We start from the raw sequence: 26,882 nt of genomic DNA on the forward strand, positions 1-26,882 counted from the left end.
ATAGCATTCACCGGAGCAATATCCATATCAAGCTTTATATGAGATGTTGTGGGAAGCGATTTAGTCTACGGATATTGCCCTCTTAAGAACATCGGCATATATACACGCACAAGCGCTTCCAAACGTTAAGTGCAGCTCGGAGAAAAAATTAAACTGACGCGCGTAATAGGATGAAGTTAGCTGATGAGTAACTCGTCATACAGCTTGTCTGGCCACACGAGCGCCCCCCATCACCAGTTGTATCATCATCTCCACAGGTGAGGATGTGACCACCGACTACCCATTAATATTTATAGGAGTACTTCATCTGGATGCCGCCTCACCTTCCCTCCTCCTCCGCCCTGACTCAGTGTTGGTCTGCATCTAGAGCGGACGTGAGGGGAAGTTTTTTATACAACGATTAAAAACAACGGAACTTAACAGCTTCTAACAAATATCTATATTTGTCAGTTACGTATAATATATAATTTGACAATTCTCAATCATAGGCACTGCATCAGTCCTAGTCTTGGTTCAGGAGAAGGGATGCTTGTGTGATTTGGAAATATATATATATATATATATATATATATATATATATATATATATATATATATATATATATATATATATATATATATATATATATATATATATATATATATATATATATATATATATTCATTTTTTTGCCCATTCAGTATTCAGATTTTGGTATCAATTAAAGAGTCGTCAAGAATACTAATGAGTTTTAATTTATGGCACTGGGAATAATGCCAAGAGTGTACTGATTATACATCTACTGATTTTCACCTCGGGGTTTTCGTTTAACCGTAAGTTAAGTGTCTCCATTCCCATGCATATATGCACACACACACACACACATATATATATATATGACGACCATATCTGTATATACGTTCACATGTACTTACTGTATATGTATATTTGGAGACAGAGGGATAGAAACCCGTGAGCAACACAGGTAGGAGAGGTAGTGTTACCCTGCGTGTTTATGATTAAGAGGAGTTAATGACGACGCCCGAGTGTTGAGAGTCAGGCCATAACTCACCCACCAGTACACGTACTGTATGGCGGACTGGTGCTCAACCCTTAAATGAGCTCTGAATTGATTACGCGTATCATATGTGTTAACCTAATAATACTATGGTTATACATTACGGGGGTAGTCAGACTAGCGTAAACTGACATGGATTAAGAGTGAAATTTAATTATATACAGTTTTGGCGTTAAAGGCGGGAAGTGAGGGGAGGATTTTAGGGTTTGCGTGAGGAATCGGTGACGTTCACTGGTCCACTTAATGAGGTACGAGGAGGCTAATGGTCCCCGATTGAAAGTTGATGGGAGGAAAAAAGTGTATCACACCCTAACTGTAATTACGGACTCTGTCGGCTGTATTGATTCTTATCACTGCCCCCTGACACGCCCACCGTCGGCGATTTTCTCGAGATCTCTCCTCCCCCTCCCACTCACTTCTCATCTTCCTCCTGCTCCTCCTCCTCCTTCATCATCTTGTCACAGGGCTGTCCTCAGGGCCTCAGTGGGTCCGTTACCTCCAACACTGGCGGCCCATCATCGTGCAAACCATCAGTGTACTTGTAACAAAACATCTCCCCTCCTGACAGCGACGGGGGTCATCTTCTGTCACCTCTCTGGCGTTCACCTGTCTCTTGATAACTGCCCATCACGCTGCCATAGGAACAGGATCAGGTGGCCGGCGGCAGGTAGATTAATTCGGCGGTTTGTAGAATTAAACCAGATAATTCTAGGTTAGAGGTTTTATTGGATTCACCACACCCAAGAGGGGGGATGGGGGTGTTGACGGAGGTTTGGGTTACGTGTGGAGGAGGGGGGTAGGGTGGGTGAGGGGGGGCAGGGTGAGGGAGGTGGGGAGGGTAAGGGAGGGAGGCAGGCTAGGGGAAGGAGGTAGGAGAGGAGAGATGATACTCCCCTGAATCACTGAGGCTGTCCACGGCCGTTCTCTGATCGATATCGACTACAGAAAAAAAAAATTATCTCTCGGTTTAATATTTTATTTATACCTTCTGGGTAAGTACAGCAGACGACAGGCATCTTTCATGGTAATGTGCAAGAACATGTCGTCCATAAGGCATTTCTGTTATCACCTATATCATGAGCAGTTCCAAAGTACACAATGCACTCCTATGGTACAAGAAACAATCACCAGGTACACGGGGTAGCTGTAGTAATGGGAAGAAGAGAGTACAAAACGTACCAGTGACGGGGAGAGGCTGGACTGGTGAGGGGCGGGGACGCAGGGCCGAGTGTGACCTCCTGTGATCAGATAATAAACTGGTCCTTAAGAGCGTTATTTACGACATTTTCCCAGGCTTTGTTTACGATAGAGCGAGGATGTTAGCACGAGCGTTTACGATGTGAAGGAATAAGGCGGCCAGACAGCTGAGACCGGCCAATTGTGGTCTGTAATTTTTAACTCATGCAGAGAAGACTGAGGAAGATAAGGAATAAATATTATATATAGATATATATATATATATATATATATATATATATATATATATATATATATATATATATATATATATATAGAGAGAGAGAGAGAGAGAGAGAGAGAGAGAGAGAGAGAGAGAGAGAGAGCCTAATCACTGCCTACATTGAACTGTGACGAGACAGGTAGACCTTTGGCAGCATCACCATACTCGTATAAACTCCACCGACCAACGCTTATCTCTCCACCAGTGAGCTTCTGTATTCTAACGTCAAGTACTATAACTTATTTCTAGTACATCCACATCCACATATTAAGCTCAGTATATTAGGTATTACAATTATACCGATATTGCTGGTTTATTATCCAACAAGTAACTCCAACATCCATTCATTGCGATAAACGCGCACGTTATTGACGGTGCAGGAACAAGTGACCAGAGGCTGGGCCACTCAGCAGGGGCGGGTCACACCCTGCGGCCTCAGAGTGGGAAAACGCCTTTACATGGGGGACTCTCTTATCTTCAACACTCACTACTTTCTGCTTTGCTTTTAACATTAATATCACATTTTACACTCGAAATTCTGTATCCTTGTATACATAGTGAATATGTAGTGTATGAGGATATATGATTTCACTTTATACAATTATTCCTGCATACAGTCGTCGATATTCATTAAATTTTTCGGCTTCGACCTCAAACGAACGCAGTATACAGTACATTTGCATCTCTCTCTCTCTCTCTCTCTCTCTCTCTCTCTCTCTCTCTCTCTGCCCAGGGCTACAACATCTTCATTTATACAAGCGCCATAACTGTATCTCGTAGGACACCAAACCACACACACTGTATTAGGTCTGGTCCCGTGGTTACAATTCTATTACAAGCTGCTTATATAAAGAGATGCCGGCGAGATCTCATTTTCATATCCACGTCTCGAGAATAAAAAAAAATAAAAAATCCTTATCGCGACATTCCATTAAAAATCAAAACGATCTGATCTTAGTCTAATTTTCCCGTCAGAGAGATAATGTAATTGTGTACAAGAAAGCCCTGACAATGAGGTATATGATATCAGAGTCGTGGTGAAGTGTTATCATGAACATCTACACCACCCTGCTATCTTAACCATGTTAGCTGTCTACTGGTGTTAATATACTAAGCTTGAATCTGCCATCGGTATAACAACATACTTAATCAACCTCTATTATAATCTTCAATCTCATTCGATCAAGGAAATTTTGTGTTGATTTCGAAACACGACAAACAGTTGGATTCTGATATATCTCAGTGATTTAACTCTCTTACTTTTTTTATTTGCTTTGTTATTCGGTAATTCAAGTGATGATACAAACCAGTATGTAGTGTAGGAGAACCGAAACACAAGAGGGTTAATGTTTCCTAAGTCGAGTCTCACAATTTAACCGAATCGCAATAATAATGTAAGCGGAGTTTGTCACCCTCAGGGAATGATGTTAACGATGTTGTCCTGGGGGAGTGTGAGGGGTGGGCGTTGTCCTGGGGGAGTGTGAGGGTGGGTGTTGTCCTGGTGGAGTGTGAGGGGTGGGCGTTGTCCTGGGGAGTGTGGGGGTGGGTGTTGTCCTGGGGGTGTGGGGGGTGGTGTTGTCCTGGGGGAGTGTGAGGGTGGGTTGTCCTGGGGAGTGTGAGGGGTGGGTGTTGTCCTGGGGGAGTGTGGGGGTGGGCGTTGTCCTGGGGAGTGTGAGGGTGGGTGTTGTCCTGGGGGAGTGTGAGGTGGGTGTTGTCCTCGGGGAGTGTGGGGGTGGGTGTTGTCCTGGGGAGTGTGGGGCCTGGGTGTTGTCCTGGAGGGATGTGTGGCAGGTGTTGTCCTGGAGGGATGTGTGGCAGGTGTTGTCCTGGGGGAGGCGGGGAGGATATAAGAGACGTCGCTGGCAGGCGTCTCACTGATGCTGTTTATTGTGTGTTCGGCTCTTACTCCTCTGCTGATTGCATAAAACGATATCATTAATTTAAAACGTTTCTCCTTTCAACAGTTAAATTAGCTCGACTTAAAAGCAAGTTTGAGTCCCTCCCCCTTCCTCTCTCTCTCTCTCCTTATACACACACATAACCACATCACACTCATTAAACCTTATAAATATAGTTGTTACGACATAATAACCAAGACTCCTTATTGCAATGTTAACTTCCTCCTCCCCAGTGATTTTTCCTCACAAAGTCGAAATCTTACTTGTCCTCTAAATGAAGGATTGTGCTTTTGAGAGCCAACACCATCCATCAAACTCTGTAAGCAATGTGTCCTGATAAGGTGGTCAGGTATCTCCCCGACTTGCTTATCTTCCCACTATCTCATCTATCATTCTATCTGGTATCCAAACAACGTCACCCAGGAGAGTTTCGGCCGCATCAGTTCATTTGTATTCCCTAAATGGTCACTTGAAAGCCGCCAAAAGGATTATGAATGACTCTATACACCGCAAGGAAAGGGTTGGAACAGGTGGAAGGGTTAAGCCATAGGGCAGTAAAGGAGATGGAATGGGGTGGGGTGGTTTGGGGTGAGGTGAAGTGGGGTGGGGTGGAATGGGGTGGTTGGAGGTTGGGAAGGAGGACACAGGGTGGAAAAGGGCGGAGTTTAAAGGTAACTCTATGACGTCTTGATCAGCCTTTACCCTTTGGCCACACGCTAGATACAGAGAAGATAAGGCCGAGTTACCTCAGGAAACATAATGCACGCTCAGCCAAAGTCATACAGCTTTTACAGTCTTACAATCATACTAATCCATTGTTCGGTTCTGTAATACTCGAGCGGGACTCTAAGGCTACACAGCTTTAGGGACTGGTAACAACTAAGAGAGATCTGAGCCGTATATGGTGGGTGTATAAGGGTGATAACAGCATGTGGTGCCATCCAGACATATGGGCAATTAATGTGGAAAGGTAGAGATTAAACTGAACAAACCAGGCATAAATAATGAAGAGATAAAGCGTCGATACACGGTGAGGAAGACAGCCTATCTGATCATGCTGATAATTTATGATTTCTTTTGGGGTAAATTTTACCTTGGTGGTCGTAGTGGTAGGGATGGTAGTAGTAGTAGTGGTGGTGGTGGTGGTAGTAGTAGTGGTTCTGGTACCTTAATGATTAAATTGGTAGGGGTGGTGGTAGGTGGTAGCGATGGTTGTGGGAACCTGATGATTAAATTGGCAGGTGTAAAAGTAGTTGAAGTTACCTTGTTCACTAAAGTAGGGGTGATACTGGTATTGGTGATGGTGGGTGCTAATCTATCTAACAGTATTTCATAAGTTTGGGAAAGGTATGTTCGTTGTTTACTTTACTTTAATTCACACACACACACACACACACACACACACACACACACACACACACACACACACACACACACACACATCAAGTTGCTCTTCTCGCTCGACACTTAAAAATTAGAGGGAACATCCGAGATTCGAGGAGGAGGGGGGGGGGGAGGAGTGTGGGGTTCCTGAGATCCAGCCTCTGTGGTGAGCTGTATATCGGCGTTAAGTGAGCGTAGTAGTGGTTGTGGTAGTGAGTGGCCGCGCGTGATGCAACACTTAACTGAAGGGAAGGCTGCTGGATGAAAGAAAAGGTCCACACACACACTCACTCACACACACACACACACACACACATGGTGGCGCGCGCGCGCGTGTGTGTGTGTGTGTGTGTGTACATAAGTTGTAACACTGTCATAGCGAGGAACATGTAAGTCTCACAAGATCACAACATAATTACACCTCATTAAGTTAGCCATCAAAAGTTTATGGTCGTGTACCAACTCTAGTATAAACAAGATTGATGTTTGTACTGACTAATCTTTGCGTCAACAGCTGGTGTATTACTACCCTGAGGCACAACATTTGTAGAGAATTACGCTTGCTCAACATCTCTGGTAATAACACGACGTTACGTTTGCTACATCAAGTTACACTGTACCTTGAGGTAACACTCGGTAAAAAATAATATCTTTCAGGAGGAGTCCTATGACACTTCTCGAGATGTTACGCTTATGGCACTGCTGTTGTTGCCATCGGGAGTGTGGCAACCCTTCATAATTATCCTCAACCGTTTTAGCGATCATTAAACGACTATGTACGATGCGGTCAAGGAGTGAAGATTAGCGGTGAAAAGTTAGGCATAAGGCATGAGCGACGAGGCAGAGGCGCAGATCTCTACTATATAACCACCAAGACATCCTCGAGGATTAATATACCCATAGATAACCGCTGGATAATAATATTGTGTGTAAATAAATGCTCATAAAAGTCGTCAATGACGTCATCCATTACCTCCCAGATGCACCCCGCCGTGAGGAGATGTTTTGTTTATGTTCTGGACATGATTATCGGCCTCGTGCTACATTCACTGCCTGGCGGCATGACAAGGCTAACACACACAGACGCTAAGGGCAATAGACACGGTCTTTTCAGTAGGAAAATGAGCCACTAACGCAAGGGATATTTGTTTTCATGATGCTCGCACGCGAGCTCGTGTGAGACAAGGATGCATACTTGGTTAATTACCACATAAAAGTAGCTCCTACGTATTAATGCCATAAAGCGGGGTTTTCCGTGTTCTTCAATGAGGCTAAGGCCACATTGGCAGCTTCAGCATAGCAGTGGTCAATATATAAAACCTATATAATACGACAACATCAGAGCCTGCCCCATTGCCTTACACCTCCAGGCTAATCGAACTTTTATCAAACATTACTGATGGTTTATTTATTTGTAGAGTGTGTACATGTGGTGTAATTAACCAGACGGAGGGTCTTTTAGAGGAGGGTGGTTACCGAGGTACAAATATAACAAAGTGTTGCCTCATTCAAGGACAGAGGAGGCTTAATGGGGGTAAAGTGATGTGTCTGTCAGTCTGGTGCACACAGAGGTGCGTGCCTGCGTTATGGAACCCCTCACCCTCCCCTTCCCCCTACCTCTTAACCATACCATCCCCCTCCCCCTCTAATTTGCCTCATATTTTTTTTATGTTCATTCTCCTAATTCCTCGATCACCTACACGTTCTTTATTCCTTCTTTTACTCCCTTCTCCACACTCAGACATCGTCCTTCACACTCAGACACCATCCTTCACACTCAGACACCGTCCTTCACACTCAGACATCGTCCTTCACACTCAGACACCATCCTTAACACTCAGGAACCGTCCTTCACACTCAGACACCGTCCTTCACACTCAGACATCGTCCTTCACACTCAGACACCATCCTTAACACTCAGGCACCGTCCTTCACACTCAGGCACCGTCCTTCACACTCAGACACCGTCCTTCACACTCAGACACCGTCCTTCATTCAGTCTCCGTCCGTCTCTCTCCTCGACGCATCTTTTTTAACGTCTCCTTGGGTAATATCGTCCACTCTGATATGTTCCATCCCCTGAGTCAGTAGTCTACCAATCACACTTTCACCCGCCTTCCTCTTCCCAGTTTATCATGTTTCCGTGTGCTACTTTATCACATCTCCTCTCCTACATCTTCATCTCCCGTCCATGGCAAAGGCTTTCATTTATTCTTATTTTTAATCTTAGTTCCCTGCTTTCCAGACAGTGAGAATGCTACCATATTATTTATAGCAGGGGAATTATTATGTCTTGGGAAATCACAAGAGCGGGTTAAATCTCTTTCTTACACGAGATGGTGACATCTGGCGGCAGCTCAGGGAGAGAAGAAAGAGGTGGTGCTAGTGACGATGAGGTGAAAAAAAAGGTGAAAAGATGAAGAGTTGGAATAAGACAGTCAAGAGAAGGTGATAATGATGGTGATGAAGGTGAAAAACAGCAAGAATAATAATAACAATAATAACAAGTATATATTGATAATGCAGAAGAAAGAAAAGAAGATGAACCCAACCAAAAGGAGGAGAGATAATGGGTAAAGCAGTAGCAGAAAGAAAGACTAAGGACAGTAAGGTGTTTACAGACAGGTAGACAGGAAACATTGATAAGAACAGCATTTGTCTGTGTCAGCCTCCGGGAAGGTTGTACCATTGGCCTTAAGACTAAAGCTAAGGTAACAAGAACATCTACCTGGATGTAACTAACACACATGCAGTTTCACTCTGTTGCTTCCTCATTGACACCACACACAGCGATATATATATATATATATATATATATATATATATATATATATATATATATATATATATATATATATATATATATATATATATATGTGTGTATCTTTTGCGTATTCCGTGACTCAGAGTTGACTCATGTTGGGCCATCAACATTCCTGTGGTTGTCAAATTCACGGAGCTCGGGCTTCCCCTTTCTCCCGGAGGCTGAGTGCTAGTATCATGGTCGCTCGTGACGTCACACCAATGGTAGATGTGACGTCACTGTGATGATGGGTGGTGATGTCTCAAGACAGTGTTCAAAGCCTTTGTGACAACTCACTGAGAGAGTCGATAGACAGGGGGGTTATGAGGTTTGATGTGGTATGCAGATGTTATGAATAGATAGATAAATTGAGAGAAAGATGAATAAACTAATAGATAGTGAGTTAAATGTATCAATTCACAAATATGTTGATCACTAGTACACATAAAAGAAATATATGTATAGAGGAACAGATGAACATATAGAACAAATGTGTGAATGAACATACATCTATGTGAACAGAGAGAGAGAGAGAGAGAGAGAGAGAGAGAGAGAGAGAGAGAGAGAGAAACACTATGTGAACTAAGAAGTAGTTGACAAGAGTTACTACTTATTAAAATCCTTCTTCGTGTATTTCTCTCACAATTACTTTACATTATGATGAGAAGTGTACTGTACCGCCAGCGTTGAGGAGACGCGAAGGGTTTTCTGTCATGCTGCTGAAGAGTGAGGTGTAGCTACTATCAGCGTGAGAACAAATGGCTGTGGAAAGTGTTATGAATCACTTTAAGGACGAACCATTGTATAAGAAAACAGAGACTTTGAAGACATGTTATGCCTCTTTTTCGTCCCAGACACTCGGGAGGTCCGACCACGTTTCCCTAACTAGCCTTTTACTCCGCTCTTTAACAACGTTCAGTGAATTCACGCAGAACCATTAATCTGAGGCAGGTGCTCCGGCTGGCTGGAGAGGAAGGGAAGACTCATTTTGTGCCTTTGAGAGCGAGAACCCTTTGCTATGGAGGAGAGTATGGAGTTTATCCTATTTTTCAAAGGTCAATAATAAATTTGTCTTTGTCACTGTATGAGGGAAAGATAACATTACTTAAACTCTAATTTGGGGAATAATTATTGAACTTTGTGTGTGTGTGTGGCGGAGGGGAGGGCTGGCTGTTGGTGAGGTCTGTAACTGAGCACCTCCAAGACTCCCGTGATCGTAAAGTGTTCTCGGCCTGAGAAACCCCTCACGCAGTCTATATAAACGTCGTTACAAGTACCTCGTTCCCGTCGCGGTAAATCATCGGTGCTGGAGGGAATATCGCTCTTCGCCAGGATTTTCACGTCCTCTGGGGGCCTCACCGAGGGATTACTGGTCGTTGTGATACAAAGGGTAAGCCGTAGATGCCGTGAGAAGTGACTACGTGTTATAGTGATCAGTTACAAGATACAGGAGGAAGAGCTGGGGAGACGTTACAGAGGACAGCTACAGCAGACATTAGGTATCACGTTACAAAGGCCCAAGATGAATTCCACATGTTGCTATGTGTCAGGAGAAGGTGTCAGGGAGGTGCGTAGTTGGTGCCGAGTGAGATGGTTTGGTGAGAGACCTTGAGTAATAATGCTAAGTAGAGTTAAATAGTTCTGAGAAGTCGGAAGCGATGCATGACGATATATTCACTTGTGAGGTGAGTGGAGGTCTCTGGCGGACGTGGTTTGTGTGTCTCGCTTCATTAATTACTTATTTTGTGTCTCTTATTATCTTGTTAAGGGACTCTTGATGACAGACGTTAGTTATTCTTATAAACACTTACGATAAATCAATAAGTAACTTAGGTTTAAGTTTTAGTTCTATTTATTAGTAATAACAAATAGGACTCACATAATTAACATAACCATCAGTGAAAAATCAAAATTATGCAAACAGAACTTCATCATCTAATATATTCTCTTTCTTCATTTCAAGCCATACAATTTCCTTTATTATCTTTATAATGATTACCTTAACCAAAAAAAAAACACCTATAAATTATAATCAGGAAAGATAATCTCAAAGAAAACGGCATGCGTCAGGCTCTCCCGGCTCCCGTTTTCTGTGAACCTCGACCATTTTCTCTAATACTCGTCGCGGTGGCTGAGCAGGTAGAACAGGGAAGACAGAAGAACCTAGACGTGTTTGGTTTCCCCCTGCAGCGCCCACGCCCCGGCCTCTCCGCGCGATCACCGCCGCCTAATTAACAGTAATGGCGAATGGGAATGTGATAAAAGTCTAGTACCATTAATTCATTCGTTCGGTTTGTACGGCCAAGCAGGTAATGGAAAGGTAATTGGAATGATGAGACGTCAAAGGGAGAATGAGGTAGAAGGAGAGATAGAGATGGAGATAGAGCGAGATAGATAGAGAGAGAGAGATAAAGAGATAGAGAGAGAGTAGTTTGGGCAGAGGTCATTACTAATAAACTAAAGATGACGACATAATTATAAATACGACTAAATTTATTGAAGCTAAAATCGTAATACCTTACCATGAGGTTTTTACACGAAGAATAATTACGAGTTTTTTATTTTTAATCTTTGTATTTTATTTCAACGATTCTTTTAATTATATAAGACACGGGTGTTATTAAAAATAAATATTTTATGTTCTTATTATATTTGGAGTTTTATATTATTGTATTTTGAACGTTAATTCGTTACTGTATTTTATCAATCTTGAGTTCGTTGGAAGTTTCTTTATGTTGTACTTAAGGCAGTGCATCAATTTATAAACTAACATACAATGCTCAATTTTATAATTTGCATTAAAAGTTGAACTAGATGTTATTCAATTACTTTCAGTAACTTTAACCCAATGAAAGGATGAATGGAGTGAGATGTAAATTGAGTATTTACAATGGAGAAAGTCTATAAGAAATTGCACTTGTGTAAATTTGACTATGTTGAAGCGTAAACATGCGTAAACGTTTTGTGTTTCAACAGTGAGCGACTTGTGTTCAGTTGTCCCGTAAGAGGGTGAGTGAGTGCTGGTGTTCCCCCTGCTTGGTATGCACCGCACGCCTCTATGACACACCAAAAGAAACTGAGAACTGATACTCATCAGCGGCAAAAATGAAAGTGTTTACAAAAGCTCTCTCACCTCGGACTAATTTCTTTTCCACGACTAACTAACAACCTAAACTTGGACCACATCCTAACTACCAGATGTTTTTGCTGTTTTAATTATAATATATTAGCTTCGCGGTTTCACGTGTTTTATTTTATTTTGTTCATGTCATTCAGAGCCGTTCCGGGTAGTTACACATTTGGTTAAATTTGAGTTTATGAGATGTGCCCCCCCGAGCGCTCAGGTAAGTACGCAGAGAGAAAGGCTCCCCAACAAAGAACGCTCAACAGGGTCGCCCAGCTTTCAGCATGAGCTTATTCGGTGAGCTTAGCAACACCTTTCTCTTACGCACAGCCAATCAGACCAGTAACCCTGACATCATGCCGAGCCTTCTCAATAATATTCAATCTATCCTGCCCTCTCTCCCATAGACTGAGCCATTCCTCGCCAAAGTTGGTCTGATTAACTTTTGAAATTGACAGTTCATTAGTATTTGTACCGAAGACGATAAACACTCACCCACCACCTGGCTCTCATGACACACATGTATACGCCCTCGAGGTTTAAGTTTAAGCGTTGATTGAGCTCCGTAACATAGACTGATTACGTGTACACATGTGTACGCCCGTGTACACCTGTGTGTGTGTCATGATTTCGGTCAGCATTCAGCATCAATTATGAGGTGATTACATGGGCACTCTGGGTGGCCGCGTCCGAAACTTTGACCAAGTGTTTGTAACTCATCCGTGCGGGCGTCCCTCTCATGGGCTCTTTTAAGGGACTATGTCGGCTCACAGCGGTATTGTCTACATGAGTGTACTTGTTTTCTTAGAAACATCTTCAAGAACGTATTTATTCCTCTTATACTGTATATGGAAATACAAGATGGTCAAGATTCACTGACTGATGTGACAAAATGGCTGTCTTTTTAACGTTGAAAACTTTTTATATTCAAGTCACAGTGATGCAAGAGGATCTAAGGGAGTAATCCTAAGCCCTGGCCAGTGTGCGGGTCGAGACGATCAGATAAGCAGTCACACTCCCAGAGTGAACTTGTTCGTGCGCTATCAATATTAGGTCAAGCTCAGGTTTTCTATCGTAAATATATAAACTCTTAGATTCCTGTGCATTCTTACAGGAGATGGGCGGTGATGCTTGGAGTAGAGTACAGGTTATCAATTATATAATGATAGGCTGGGTACTTACAACAGTTATACAAGGAGGAGAAAGCTAGTTGGATTATTCAAGGGTTTGTGGATACAGTTTTAAGTCGTGTGGGACAGAACCTTAATGATGGTAGGAGTAATTTGCTGGAATGGCTGAGCTTGAGCTGACGACTGAATTGTTTATGAGGCTCAGGTGAACACGACCGCATCCCAGCTATTTCAATAATGTTCTTTGTATCAGTTCGTAATTTACATGAGAACAGAAGTTTCCTTTTCCCAATGAGAATACTTTTGTCGTTATACTTTTTACACTATCCTTATTGTTCATGTTGTTGTGTGGTAGTATTGAGAGTTCTGTTACTATGTCCTGACACACACACACACACACACACACACACACACACACACACACACACTGCCCTTTTAACTAGCTAAGCAAAGACAACAACTCCAAATTAACTGTAAATCCACCTTTTGGCCCTGGAGAACAATACGTCTGGGGAATAAAAAAAATAAAAATAACACCTACCAGACTGTAACGTTAATTGTTTCTTGATTTCATGGCCATTCTGCACTCCCTTCCTCCCTCCCCTTCACTTGTCCCCGTACTCCTTCCTCACTCCCCTTCCATTGTCCCCTCACTACTCCTTCCTCCCTCCCCTTCCCTCTGCCCCCCCCTCTACTCCTCCCTCTTTCCCCTTCCCTTGTCCCCCTCCACTCCTACTCCCTCCCACACACCTATCACCTGCACGTCCCCTGTAATACACCGTAACCTGTCATTGATGATTTGAGTTATAGCAGACACGAAATTTCCATTAAGAATTTGACGTTAGCTCCCAACACTTTACCAGGATCCACCAGTCAATATTAATCTGACAGTGCTGGATGTGGTATTACGTCACAGGTGTTGAGATTCAGGTTAAGATTTAAGTGTGAGTGTCGAGTTTGTGTGTGTGTGTGAAGAGCAGTGAAAATTAAATGATACATCGAGATTAGGAGCGTAAGAAACTGGTCAGATGACAGAGAAAAAAAATCAGAATGCATTAATTTTATTTTACTCTTAAACCGAGAAGACATACACTTTATTTAGCCGGAGAGAGGAACACCCTATAGATACAGCATACACAGTACACAGGCTCACTAGCAACACTACTTGGGTGTCAGGGACTCTAGTATTTATGTCTTGTAGGTAGTCAGCTTTATTTTAGTGACGGTCACCGCCCCCGCATAGTCAGCCTTCACAGGTACCAGGTGTGTGCTTCAACGTGTGTGGCTGGGGTGTGGAGGGCCCGAGGCGAGGCTGTGATGTGACCAGTACCACGCTGAAGGTCACAATCATCCCCACTACCCCAGCATATCGAGTGGATGCCAGGACTTGTATTGCCCACAAACTATCAAGTTAATGGCATGATTGTCGCCATTCCTTAAACTGACATTATTAGCGTTATCAATTTTCCTGATTATTTTTCACCAATTAAGTTTTTGTTCGTGTAGTTGTTCCGGTCATTCTTCACGTAGCAAACGACAAAACCCAGTCAGCCTTGAGGCGGCTGGCCAGTTCTTACGATACAATAGACTCGTTATTCGCAAACAATAAGTCTTCACTATTACAACGGCAGATCTGGTCGATAAGAGGGAAGGACTCGATCCTCCTACACCACTTTACTCCAGATAACATGACCTCCTTCCCCCGGTCTTGTCATAAACCAATCTCTAAGCTCCTAGAAGAAGCGACTGTCACAGTACTGACCTCCAGGAGAGATGACAGACAAGAGGCAGTGAATTAACAACAGGTGGAGCGCTATCACAAATATCATCACAGTTGGCCCGGGGACCAAATGCCCTCTGAATGTTATCAAGTGATCGAATCTCTGTGCTATTTCTGCAATCGCCGTCGTCGTCATCTCTCCGGAATGCAGAAATCATTTCGTGAGTGTATCAGGTCGTGGCCAGACAGACTCAAGCTTCGTTAAAGAAGTGGGAAATGCTCGCCATACCTGAGAGTAATGGCGAAGAAATGTTGTGACTGTCCAGACTGGATTTTTTGTCCTTCTCCGTACATGCTCGCCCTCGCCATTGCAATTAGTGTGCATTACAATGTATCATTATAATATATCATGACGGTCTCAGGTCATCAAGACATAATAAAATATACGTTTCCAATATTTCGAGATGTTATATATAAACTTCTGGTTGAATATTATACAGTTTTATGACGAAACCTAATTGATAAGACCACAAAATTAATAAACAATAACATGAATAAGAAGGAAAATAAAGAAGACATATATTTCTATGGGATGCAAATTACCTGCCGTTCATCCTGCTCTTCTCCCACGTTACATAAGTAGAGCTAAAGGGACGTCACATTCACCAGACAACATTCGCTGATAAATAGCCTCTTGAATATTCATTTATTTTATCAAGGGTGATCGGTAAAGCTTGTTGGGGTCATAACGCGCCATCATCAGCTCATACCAGTCTACTCAGCCGCTGACGGACAGGACAAGAGTGATAGGTGCCGAGAGAGGGAACACTTGATTTACGGAGAAGAAAATCTCTAAATACAAGAGACAGGAATGGGATTTTTTTTCCTTCTGCTAAACCTCTCAGGTCAACCAAGCATGGAAACGCTACTTCTAAACTTAAAACTAGGACGCGGACTTTCACTTTACAGCTTCCAGATATTTCCAACGTGAAGTGGAGAATTTATTAAACTTTACACAGCTCCAGTGACTATAAAAAAAAGAACGATAAATTAAGAGCTCTTGTGAGTTTTACAGCCATTTCGTCACCTACAACTGAGAATGTGAGATCTCCTTTTCAAGATACAAGACTCGAGTTTCTTGGAGGTAAATTTTCGCTGACAGGCATTCACGAGCTCGTTATTGTATTACGCTCACAGCTGTCAGACGCTACTGCATATAACGTTAACTACTGCAAAACAAAGAGCCCCCCACACTATTAACAAGTCCATTTACTGTCTCCCTTTATTACTAAGACACGTACGTTTTGTCTTATTTGTGATGGAATTAAAATAACTTCCCTTGGTAGTGATCTCCTCGCGTTCGGCCTCTTGATTCTGTGGTCACGGTGGCTGGTTGAGTTAGTATTAGGCTCTCACCTTTAGTTAAAACCAGGTAAGTTATAGGGGAGAAGAGGAGGGAAGGAGGAGGATAAGGAGGAAGAGGAGGAGGTGGAGAAGAAGGAAGAGGAAAAAGAGAGGAGAGAAAGTTGTTGAATAAATAGTTAAGAGGCGGATCAAAAAAAATGGAGGAAAAAGAGAAAATGGGAATAAGTGTCAAAGAAAACGGAGAACAAAGGCTCACTCCTCTTAAACATGCCAAACATTATATGCAAGACCTAGTCTGCGTGAGAGACACCTACTGGAACGAGATAACAATAGAAAGCTCATACGATTAGTTTTATTTACTGTCGGTAAGAATGTGATGTTGTATAGAAATTTCAGAATTAGTTATATCCTAATAAACGTAACTAACACCAGCCTATACACCGTAGTAGGGATTTGCTGTCCACTTTCTCATACTATCTGGAGCTAACATGTATTATCGTAGTGTATAATAATAATAATAATAATAATATTAATAATAATAATAATAATAATAATAATAATAATAATAATAATAATAATAATAAAGAATGATGATAGGTCTAGGAGTAACCGACAATTCCCAAGACCAGCTAAACTAGTCAAGTGATTCCTGTGAAGTTACGGTAAGAGAGCCATATGACGGTGTTGGTGTGGCCAAGAGTAGGTACACTGTGGAACCGAAGCTCTTGTTCATCGCTGTTTTGATTAACCAGCTGTGATATTAAAGGTTTTCTTTAGGATGAGTAAATAATAATAATAGAAATAATAATACTAATAAATAATAATAATAATAATAATAATAATAATAATAATAATAATAATAATAATAATAATAAACAATAATAATAATAATAATAATAATAATAATAATAAACAATAATAATAATAGCCCGTGTTATGAATAGATAAAATGATTAATAAGTAAAAAATAAATAAATAAAAAAGTGTAGATAATAAACCAACTTCTTTCTGTCACTTTAAAAATAACATTACATCATCAATTTTAAGTATATTAAAAGACAAAATTACTAACGGACAAATGAATGTCAATTTATACCAGATATACAGTTAGTTCCCAAGTAACGGGAAATATGCATAAGGGTATTCTGTTATATCTGGGATTTACTAAAAGCTAAAAAATACATCTAAGTAAATTTATGTAGCTTTTTATTTACGAAAAATTATGAAGGTTTACATCGACGTAAATTTATGAAGGTTAACAGCAAAGATTATATTACCTAATCACCCTAAGGTAAAAGAGATGCTTCAGATTCTTACTATGGATGTATTTCTAATTCTTTAGTATAACATGACTTATAATTCTTCTCGTCTATTATCATCTGATTTTGTCTCATTCGTCTTCCGCCACCTAATCCTTCCTCTTTCTCTATACTCTCCTATCTTCAATAATTCTATGGGATTCTTCTTCTTTTCCATTTTTACAGTCCACCATACCTACACCATCCTTCCTTCACTCTTTCCTCTAGTCATCTCCCTCTCCTCCTCCATCCATCCTTCTTTTTCATTCCTACATCCTCCCCATACCTTTATCAATACATCATTCTCTTCCCACCATCCATCCTTACTCCCCTCCATCCTTCCCTCCCTCACATATTCCCACATCATCATCATCATCCTTCTCCTCCTCCTACATTCTCACACCCGGTACTTCCCTCCTCCTCCTCCCACCCTCCTCATCTCGTCTCAACCATAGTGTTCCTTCCCCTCCTCACCCCTTCCCTTCTCCCCCTTCCCCTCCTACTACGACTTCCTCTCCCCCGTCATCATCCCAGGCCAGGAGGGTTCAGGTGGCGACGACACCCTATGAATGGTCCCGCTGGGTTGTACTTCCACTATAAATTAACCCTTTGGCGTCCTTCCTGTGGGCAATTATGAGTTATTAACGAGAGTAGCGCTAGTGACCAGGACGCCTCCGGGGCACGGTCAGTTGCCCAGGTAATTACCGGGTAATGGTTTTGTGTGTGTGTGTGTGTGTGTGTGTGTGTGTGTGTGTGCAAATGTGTATATCTTACACATTAATGTATCATATTAGCAATTATAGTTTTTCGGATATGAGGGAAGGCACAAGAATAATATGTACTTTACCCTTGATAACGTGATGATGACATTGTAGACTCAACACGTGATGGTGCACGAGTATACAGCTTTTGGGTGTAAACTGCTTACCAATATTTCTCCATTTCCATAGGTTAACAGTCGCTTGGCTGTTCAGGAGAGTTAAACCATCAATCATTTGGTTACTATCCACGCATTGTTATAGATATAATGATTCATGTATCCATAGTATTGACTCTCACTTCACAAAACATTATACAGCAATAGGGACACAAGACAACCCGTTACATCCTCGTACGTCTTCTAGTAATGATCGGTTGTGAGAGTAAGCCATACAAGCGTCGTCAACCAGCACTAAAACGTCGCAAGTAAACAACATCACATCACCAGTGTGATAAAAAAGAGGGACTACACGACTTCCATAATCAAAAGCACACCGCCTACAAAAGTAATCAGGGAGCATTATCCAGTTACCGCTCTACACCGCATCATCACCGACAGCAATACTACCATTGGATTGATGCACCACCCCGAGGCTCAGCCCGCCCCACTCTCTGGGAGAGAAGGGTGGGGTAGGAGGTGGGTCCACGGTGGGTTCAGGGTGGGCCCACCTTCTCATCTGGTTTGGTCCCGGGTGCAGTGGGTCGTGGTGGAGGTGGGTGGGGACTAGATGGAGGGGGAAGACGGCGGGAGAGGGGGAGAGAGGGTGAGGGGCGGGAGGAGGCTTGTTTGGGGTTTAACGGAGGGGGTCACCAGTTTCATACTAGAGAGTTGGGGGGGCGGGGAGAGAGAGAGAGAGGGAGGTGGTGCACACTAAGATGGTCTACTCTAGCTGAAGGTGTGAACCAGTTAACTGAGGTGGCGTCATGTACATGCAGTAAATTTAATATGTAGGTGGATACAAGTAATTACGCTACAGTCAAAGTACAGTAAGAATGTCTTTAGGGAATCCAGAGAGAGAGAGAGAAACAAAAAAAGTGGAGGGGTCGCGATACAGTTAAGTGGATGAGGTGGGGTGTAATGAGGTTGACTGATGTGAGGTGTATGAGGGTGGATGCTGATGAGTAGAGTTGCTGTGGCTTGGTTAAAAGGCAAGGTGTAATAAGAGTTAAGAGTTAAGTGAGCAGGGGGTGTGTAGAACTGGTAGGTGTAAGTGTGTTTATTGTTTAGTAAAAGTCAAGAGGGTGTAGACGGCAGCTGGGATGAAAGGGTTGAAGAGGATTTTAGTCTAAGGACAGAGCACGTCAAGGGTGGTGCAGCAACACATGCCAGAGGATGACATGGCAACGCTAGGAATGTACAAGGTTTCCCAGGATAACACGAGGTCTGTTGGCAACGCTACAGAGCATGGGACAACTAAGGACGCTATAGAGAATGGGACGAATAAAGACGATACAGAGAATCGGACGACTAAGGACGCTTTAGAGAATGGGACGACTGGGAACGCTATAGAGAATGGGACGAATAAGGACGATACAGAGAATCGGACGACTAAGGACGATACAGAGAATCGGACGACTAAGGACGATACAGAGAATGGGACGACTAAGGGCGCTATAGAGAATGGGACGACTGGGAACGCTATAGAGAATGGGACGACTAAGGACGATACAGAGAATGGGACGACTGAGGACGATACAGAGAATGGGACGACTAAGGACGCTATAAAGAATGGGATGACTGATGACATACAGAGAATGGGACGACTAATGAAGCTATCGAGAATGGGACGACTGAGGACGATGCAGAGAATGGGACGACTAAGGACGTTATAAAGAATGGGACGACTGAGAATATACAGAGAATGGGACGACTAATGAAGCTATCGAGAATGGGACGACTGAGGACGCTATAGAGAATGGGACGACTGAGGACGCTATAAAGAATGGGACGACTGAGAATATACAGAGAATGGGACGACTAATGAAGCTATCGAGAATGGGACGACTGAGGACGCTATAGAGAATGGGACGACTGAGGACACTATAGAGAATGGGACGACTGAGGATATACAGAGAATGGGACGACTAATGAAGCTATCGAGAACGGGACGACTGAGGACGCTATAGAAAATGGGACGACTGAGGACACTATAGAGAATGGGACGACTAATGAAGCTATCGAGAATGGGACGACTGACTTCGCTTGGGCAAGTTAAAGAGAGATTATATAATTAAATAGAACTCAGGTGTGGGGAGGAACAGAACAAGTTGTGATAAGGAAATTTGGAGGAGGGGGTCTTACTGGTAAAGGACAAGTTTGGTATATATAAAACTTTCTGGGACAGGATAAGGAAAGGGAGGGGCTGATGGAAGAGGGGAGTGTTAGGGGAGAGAACAGCTTCCTGCGGAACTGGGCCAGTAGCAGCAGTGGCAGTAATGACCACTTGTGAGCTTCCGTCAGGGGTACCTCGTACCTACCTGGCCTTTTGTTGTTGTTGTACCCCGCCAGGTAACCTTACTAGTGTTCATCATTAAGGAATATGTTGTAATACACACAGGTAAATAATTAATTTAGAGTGTTCGATACTCTTTCTATATATTCTTATGAAAGAAAAATAAGAAAGATAAGTTTTAATGTCAAAAATCATAAGTATATTGATCACGTGAAGGAGCGACTTGTCATAACACAGTACAGTACTACAATATCGTAGTAATAAAAGACAAAACGAAGGAAACATAAGAGTATTAGAATCAAATATCGCAACTTATGTCTTTCGTGTTTTCTCTGCCGCGGGAGGACTAACATCTTGTAGCATGTGTTAAACTTGATGTGCTAAATGGGTATATTCGCCAACATACATTTTTCGCCTTGATGTGATGATTTTGCCACAAGTAATGGTACTGATTATGTTCCAATAACAACTCCTACGTCCGGTTACTGGGGTTACCGCCATTACACTCAATGCTGTAGCCTCGCTTATGTTTTACAACCTATTATCATTTCCGTTCTTTTTAATATTTTTACAGTTACAAACAGTCAGTAACTTACAAATTATGTAATGATTAAAGGGAATTATTGTGTATGGTCGTGTACTCAAATGCGTTAATATTTCTCAGTACACTAATTCATCTCCACAGTACATACTACAGTCCTGAGTAATTAACCTTGGCGACACAACACAACACTGATAATTAAGAAGTTAATTCAGGTAATATTAACTCATCCCTTCTTCTACCATCCACTCCCTTTGTCACTGTCTTTGTTCCTCACTATACAAAAAGGTTGAAATACTCACATTCAGTATGATATAAAAACTCTAATGCATCAGAAAATACTACATAACCAGATGAATTTAAAAGCAAGATTACTGAAGTTACCTGAGTATACCTTATAATTTACAGGCCTTGTCTACCTCTACCTGGCAGTACAGTATATCTACGACCGTTTACACTAACTCATTTTATCTTTGTGTTGTGTAGGTCACTATACCAATTATTAAACAGGGAACTAACAACTGGAATTATCTATATAAAACGTCAAACTTCACAGTGTATTAAGTTGAGAAATGCGTGAGAGAATCCAACTTTACCTTGAGACAGAGAAACACCCAAGCTGTTGTCTCTCAAACTACATTATTGCGTATGAAAATAACATTAGTTTAAACACATGATTATTTTGTATATTTTTTTTCATAATGTTACAGAACGATATGTGGGCTAAGACTTACACAGTTAGAATCATTGTTACGCAAAGTAATTAGATTTTTGTTTCTTGAATAACATGAAACACAGAAGTATATTATGTCGGGGATATATATAAGGGCTGCACACAGGTATTAATATCTCAACAGTAACCATATTAGTGTGTGTGTGTGTGTGTGCACCCCATCGCGGCGGAAGTGTTGAGGGGAAAACAGACAGAGTTTAATTTATTTGCTGCTGGCTTTATTACTTGTGTTGTATGATTACGAGTTACGGGTAATAATATCGTTACGTTTAATTTCCTCGATATTCTATAGGAGATGACTTTTGCATTGTCTGAACCTTACGTCTTCCTGTACTTCAAATTTCGTAACTTATTCCTGTTTTAGTGAATTTGTAAATTTGTTACATGTTTTGTAATTTTCATCGAAGTTTTGCTCAGAAATAAGTACCTTTAAATTTATATTAATTTATACTTATGACCAGATTTTAACAAACCAAACCTCAAAGTATAACCCAAATAAGATATAGATCGTGTTAAGCCTTAGCCACCCTCATAGATACTCCTGAGGAAGATATCATCGCAGAATAAAGATGAATAACCCCATTATGTGAGTCAAAAGGAGCTGAGAGCCTCCCCTCGCCTCTGTGGCTTCCCTTTGACTCGGGGCGACGGGGCAGGCGCCGGGGTAATTGAAGCGGACAGACTGGCGGGCAGGTGGTATTGTCCCTACCCCTGCGGTTAGCTAGTTCACGGTTGTCGGCTACCTGCCAAGTTTTCTCTCATTTCTGCCTCATTTAGCCCGGGGTTTTGAGGACAACGGGGAGATAAATACACTGTCCAGCTTACGCGATTATCAGAGAATATTCGCACTAGATATTTGTATAAATGGAGGCACTAATGTGATAAATAAGGGTAGGATGTGGCAGGAGGGTAGAGTGAGGGGTGGAGCTTCTCACTCGAGAGCGCGACAGATGTGTAGCGACACACGACCCCAGCTGACTATGGGCACGTGTTCACGCAGGGTAATTTCAAAGTCATCATAGCTGAATACATTTAGGGTGGGGGAGGAAAGCCAGGCGGACCCTACCTGATGAACGCCCCTCTGACGGGATGCTATTCTGACTTTTCACAGATGTCTGTTGTTCTACAGGGCAGGAAGCCAGAGGACAGTTAGTAGCCTCATTATCATTAGGTTGTTGTTGTTGGTGGTGATTACAAGAACTATCTGGTAGTTGTAAATGAAAAAATAGTACTGATCTATTCATAATTTTTCCCTATTTACTTCAGCGAAAATTAAAAATACAACTGAACATTAGGAATATAAAAATATAACTGAAAAACTTGGGTTGTGTGATCGCACCGACAGACTATATTACAACTCAGGGACATATGTATCAAGTAGATATCCTGATCTTCTTTGGACTAGTCTATTGACTTAAGTAAAAGTTTGCGAAGAGTTAAAAAATACCTAACGAGAATGTTGTAAGAAACTAAAGAGATTTTCTAGTAAGTGATCCTTAAAAAGAAAAACAACTTGCACTTCCGAATATGACAATTACTAACATTACGGTTTAATGATATATTGTAGAAGTGATCACCATATTTTGTGTTATTAGATTTCATCCATTATATCTCTGACAGCAAGATGCCATCATCTCCCAACACTACAGGACATATATTTAGAACCACGATGCACTTGTTACAAAGCGCTTTCAGACACTTGCAACATAGAACTGCTTACTCTCGCACAACTACGCAGTAAAATATGTTAAGGTGGAAAGAATAGGACCAGGGAAGTCGGAGCTTGGCGATCAGTTGCCGTAGAGTATATCGTGGTTGTCTCCCTCCTCCCTTCCTGCCTGAGACCTCCGGGGTGGGGAGTGACCAGGTGGTGGGTCCACTTGACCGTACTTTGTACTTGTCATTATAACTTCCCTTTTGGCCACCCTCAGTGTTGATGCAGTGGCTCACAAGACTCGTCAGCTGGTGTCGCACAGCTCGTCTGCTCGTCAAAATTTAAAGGTCTCTGAGACGTCTCCACCACGAAGCACTTAGAGTATTACGCCTTGACCGATATTAATGTATTATTTGATTTCCCTCATCGTTTTATCTATGAGCTAATAATGCGCCCACATTTGTTAGATAAGAGTTTGCAGAATTTTTGCATCAGGGATATTGGGGTTTTGGTCATAAATAACTCTTATCAGATTGTAGACATACAATAGAACGTTACTATGAATATTAACATGACAGCAAACTTCAATGAGCCTGCTCGTTTTTTCGCAAGATGGCTGTCAACAAGTTTACAAATATAGAATTTTATGGAGTCAGTACAGGTTCTTGAGCGTTCTTACCTTATTGTGGCCGCTATAAAGGGGGGGAGGCACTAAACTATTGGCGTAGTCTTACAGTACCTGGGTTTTTACAATGTGCTCTATAACAAGCGATATTGAATTAACACTCTTAAGTTCTGCTGATAATATCTTCTTTGCTTTAACGGAATATATTAAATGTTCGCGATCTTTTTCACTCAGAATCATTTGATCTAACATGATATTTTACACTAATAAAATTTCATATCATAATGCCTGGTAAAATTGGATGTTTAGATATTTATAGTAAAACCAAAAGAGGTTTCGCAACACTGTGCATGACTTCACATAAGTTGCAGTGTTAAAGGTCTGTAGTGCAAGTCAGGTGATATCATTATTTAGTACGCATTGAAATCACCAAATCTCTGGTATTCGACGAACTTTCCTATACAAAACAATGCAAACTATATACGAATGCATGAATTTATATATAATTTTCATCTCGATAGCCAAGTGGAAACATATACTTTCGAATGCTGGAGAGGAGAGCAGAGAGCGCAAACTCTCAGTAAGAGGAGTTGTACTTGCAATTGCGGCGATTCCCTCGAAGACTGCAGAATATTTCCAAAAACTTGGTAGAAATACACTGAGTCACTGTTCACTGGCGAGTTATCAGCCATATACGATCCTGCACTGAGTCAGTCAGCTCACTGAGGTGTTGAGCAAGAAGTCACTTGGTGCTGCCTCGTTACTGACTGTTTACTGAGTGGTGTTCCTGAGCCGGATTATCGCTCGTTGACTGCTCATCCTTCACACAGGACAACCTTACACCTCAAGAACCAAAGAATTAATACTCTGACTCACACGAGTTTCTGGATTAAAATCTCCAAACTTTCTTTTGAGAATCCAGGGATAAAAGTGTTCTTAGGTATTCTTCCAGCTCCTTCCGAGTGACAAAAGATTTTCTAGAGATCGGGTCTTACCAACGAGATATCCACCGAACACTGAGGCACTGGGACACGGGCAGGTTCGGTCTGGTAGTGGCTGCAAGAGCAACTGTAACGCGCGACTGCTCGAGCGAGCGGCTGCCACTCAACTGTGCAGAAGAGAGCGGGCCCCTGCGGCCGCCCTGGAGTACGCTGCTCGGCCCGCCCCCTTCGCCTGGCCTGCACCGCCCCCACCTGAACGGCCCGCCCCAACCAGCTCCCCCACGACCCGCCCCTTACACCCGTCACGCTTACCGGATACTTCTTCGGCCACCTTCCCTGCTAAAGCTATTCCAGCAAACTATCGTTGCTTTATTCGCATTCTAGGTTATATTTATCATTTTTTAAAGTGTTTTTACTAAGAAAGGGGAAGGGTTTTGTGCTAACAGTGAGTGATAATATTACTGGACTTGCTGAGATTTAACTATAGCCCCTGAGGCAATCTGTGGATGTGGTGTAGCTAGAGGGGTTTCTAGGTGCTGCCGTGAGGGGGTGCGTGCTGCTGTAGTTCCCCCTCCAACAGTCGGCCCCACCCCCCACCCATCGTCACGCCCGGGATTGGCGGTGTGACGTCAGCACGGCTCCCGCCCCCCGCGCCGTAGCTCGCCCCCCGCCAGCAGCGCACAGTAGCACGCGACGCGGCCCCTGTAGCTGACGCATCGCTCCTGCGTTGCTTATTTCCGTCAGCTTCGCCCAACACTGTCCCACCACTCTTGTCTCACACACCGGACTCGAACCTGCAGCACCAACTGTTAAATCGTCATTCACTCGTAGACTAGCTCAAGGACCACGTATATAATCAAGATCTAAAATTTTCGTTTACAATAACCACACGACGTAAGTTTACACAAGGGGATTCAAGATCACATTATTTTTGTACTTATAATATAGGATCAGCTAGTCTACAATGTCTTAATACAGCGTGTTCAATTCCTAAGGTCTGTTCAAATACTCATTATACAACCATCCACGCCACTAATATATCCCACCTGACTTCCCCGTGTGATAGCAGACGTTCTACTACCGTGTTCCTACTAACCCTTCCTGACTGTAACCTACGTCTCCACCATGTCTTACAAGCTCTCACATCGTACCGTTACCTCCCTTCACTACCATATAATACCCAAACCTCAGTTGCATTATCAGTACCATGTCTCATAGAACCTACTTTGGTCCCGCTACCTTATCACTGTCATGTCTGAGTGAGACCGTATTGTACCCCTACTTTGTCACTACCATTCACTGCTGAACCCTCCTTTGTATCGCTCTCCATGTCACAAACGTGCCTAGCTGAGATTCCCTGGCACTAACATCGACCCAGTACTACATAGCTTTGCGCGCATCACCATGTATGAGGTGTTACTAAGTGATTCATCTAGATTTTATTGAAAAGAGTAATATATTTGTTTCCATTTCACGTGGTTGAACATTTATTATTACTACTAAATATCCGCTTGTGTAAAATTTGATAAAGAAGATGTTAAACTCCTTAAGGTAACTTAAGGTCACTACTGTATATTTGCTTCTAGTTTTCTCTTCGTGGAAGGTCTGCCTGAGTCTCTCCCACGCAGGGTGTGTACAAAGCCAATGGATGGACTGATGAGGCCGCACTATCCGGCGATCAATCTATCCTTGCCGTCTTGGGCGAGCGTTGAGCATTGCCAGCCTCGCCCCACACCCCGCCAGCCCCTCAACACCACTCCTGAATAATTAATACTCTCATCCGCTCTTCTCTCCCTCTGGTCTTATCTCTCGACCTGTTAGATCCAACAGCCTGCAGTGTTGTGAGATCACTCCTGAGCAAGCAGGAGATCTTGGGAGCATACATTCGTGGTTTGATAGATAAATAGGTTCATTCTTGTCTTTTGTAGGTCATAAACTT

At 42.4% G+C, this 26,882-nt stretch overlaps 1 protein-coding gene across 18 annotated transcripts in view; it reads right to left on the reverse strand.

Moving 5' to 3' along the window:
- LOC121855821 (paired box protein Pax-5-like) overlaps positions 1 to 25,099 on the reverse strand; it is a 171,580-nt gene extending 146,481 nt beyond the window's left edge. For 17 of the 18 annotated variants that reach the window (XM_042350952.1, XM_042350951.1, XM_042350954.1 and 14 more), the window contains exon 1: positions 24,998 to 25,099. The gene's annotated coding sequence lies outside the window, so the exon portion shown is untranslated. The other variant, XM_042350946.1, reaches the window with a different exon arrangement.
- Between the last annotated feature and the right edge of the window lie 1,783 nt (positions 25,100 to 26,882).

The sequence above is a fragment of the Homarus americanus genome, unplaced genomic scaffold (assembly GCF_018991925.1).
Source record: "Homarus americanus isolate GMGI-L3 unplaced genomic scaffold, GMGI_Hamer_2.0 scaffold14072, whole genome shotgun sequence".
NCBI classification, from domain to species: Eukaryota; Metazoa; Arthropoda; class Malacostraca; order Decapoda; family Nephropidae; genus Homarus; species Homarus americanus.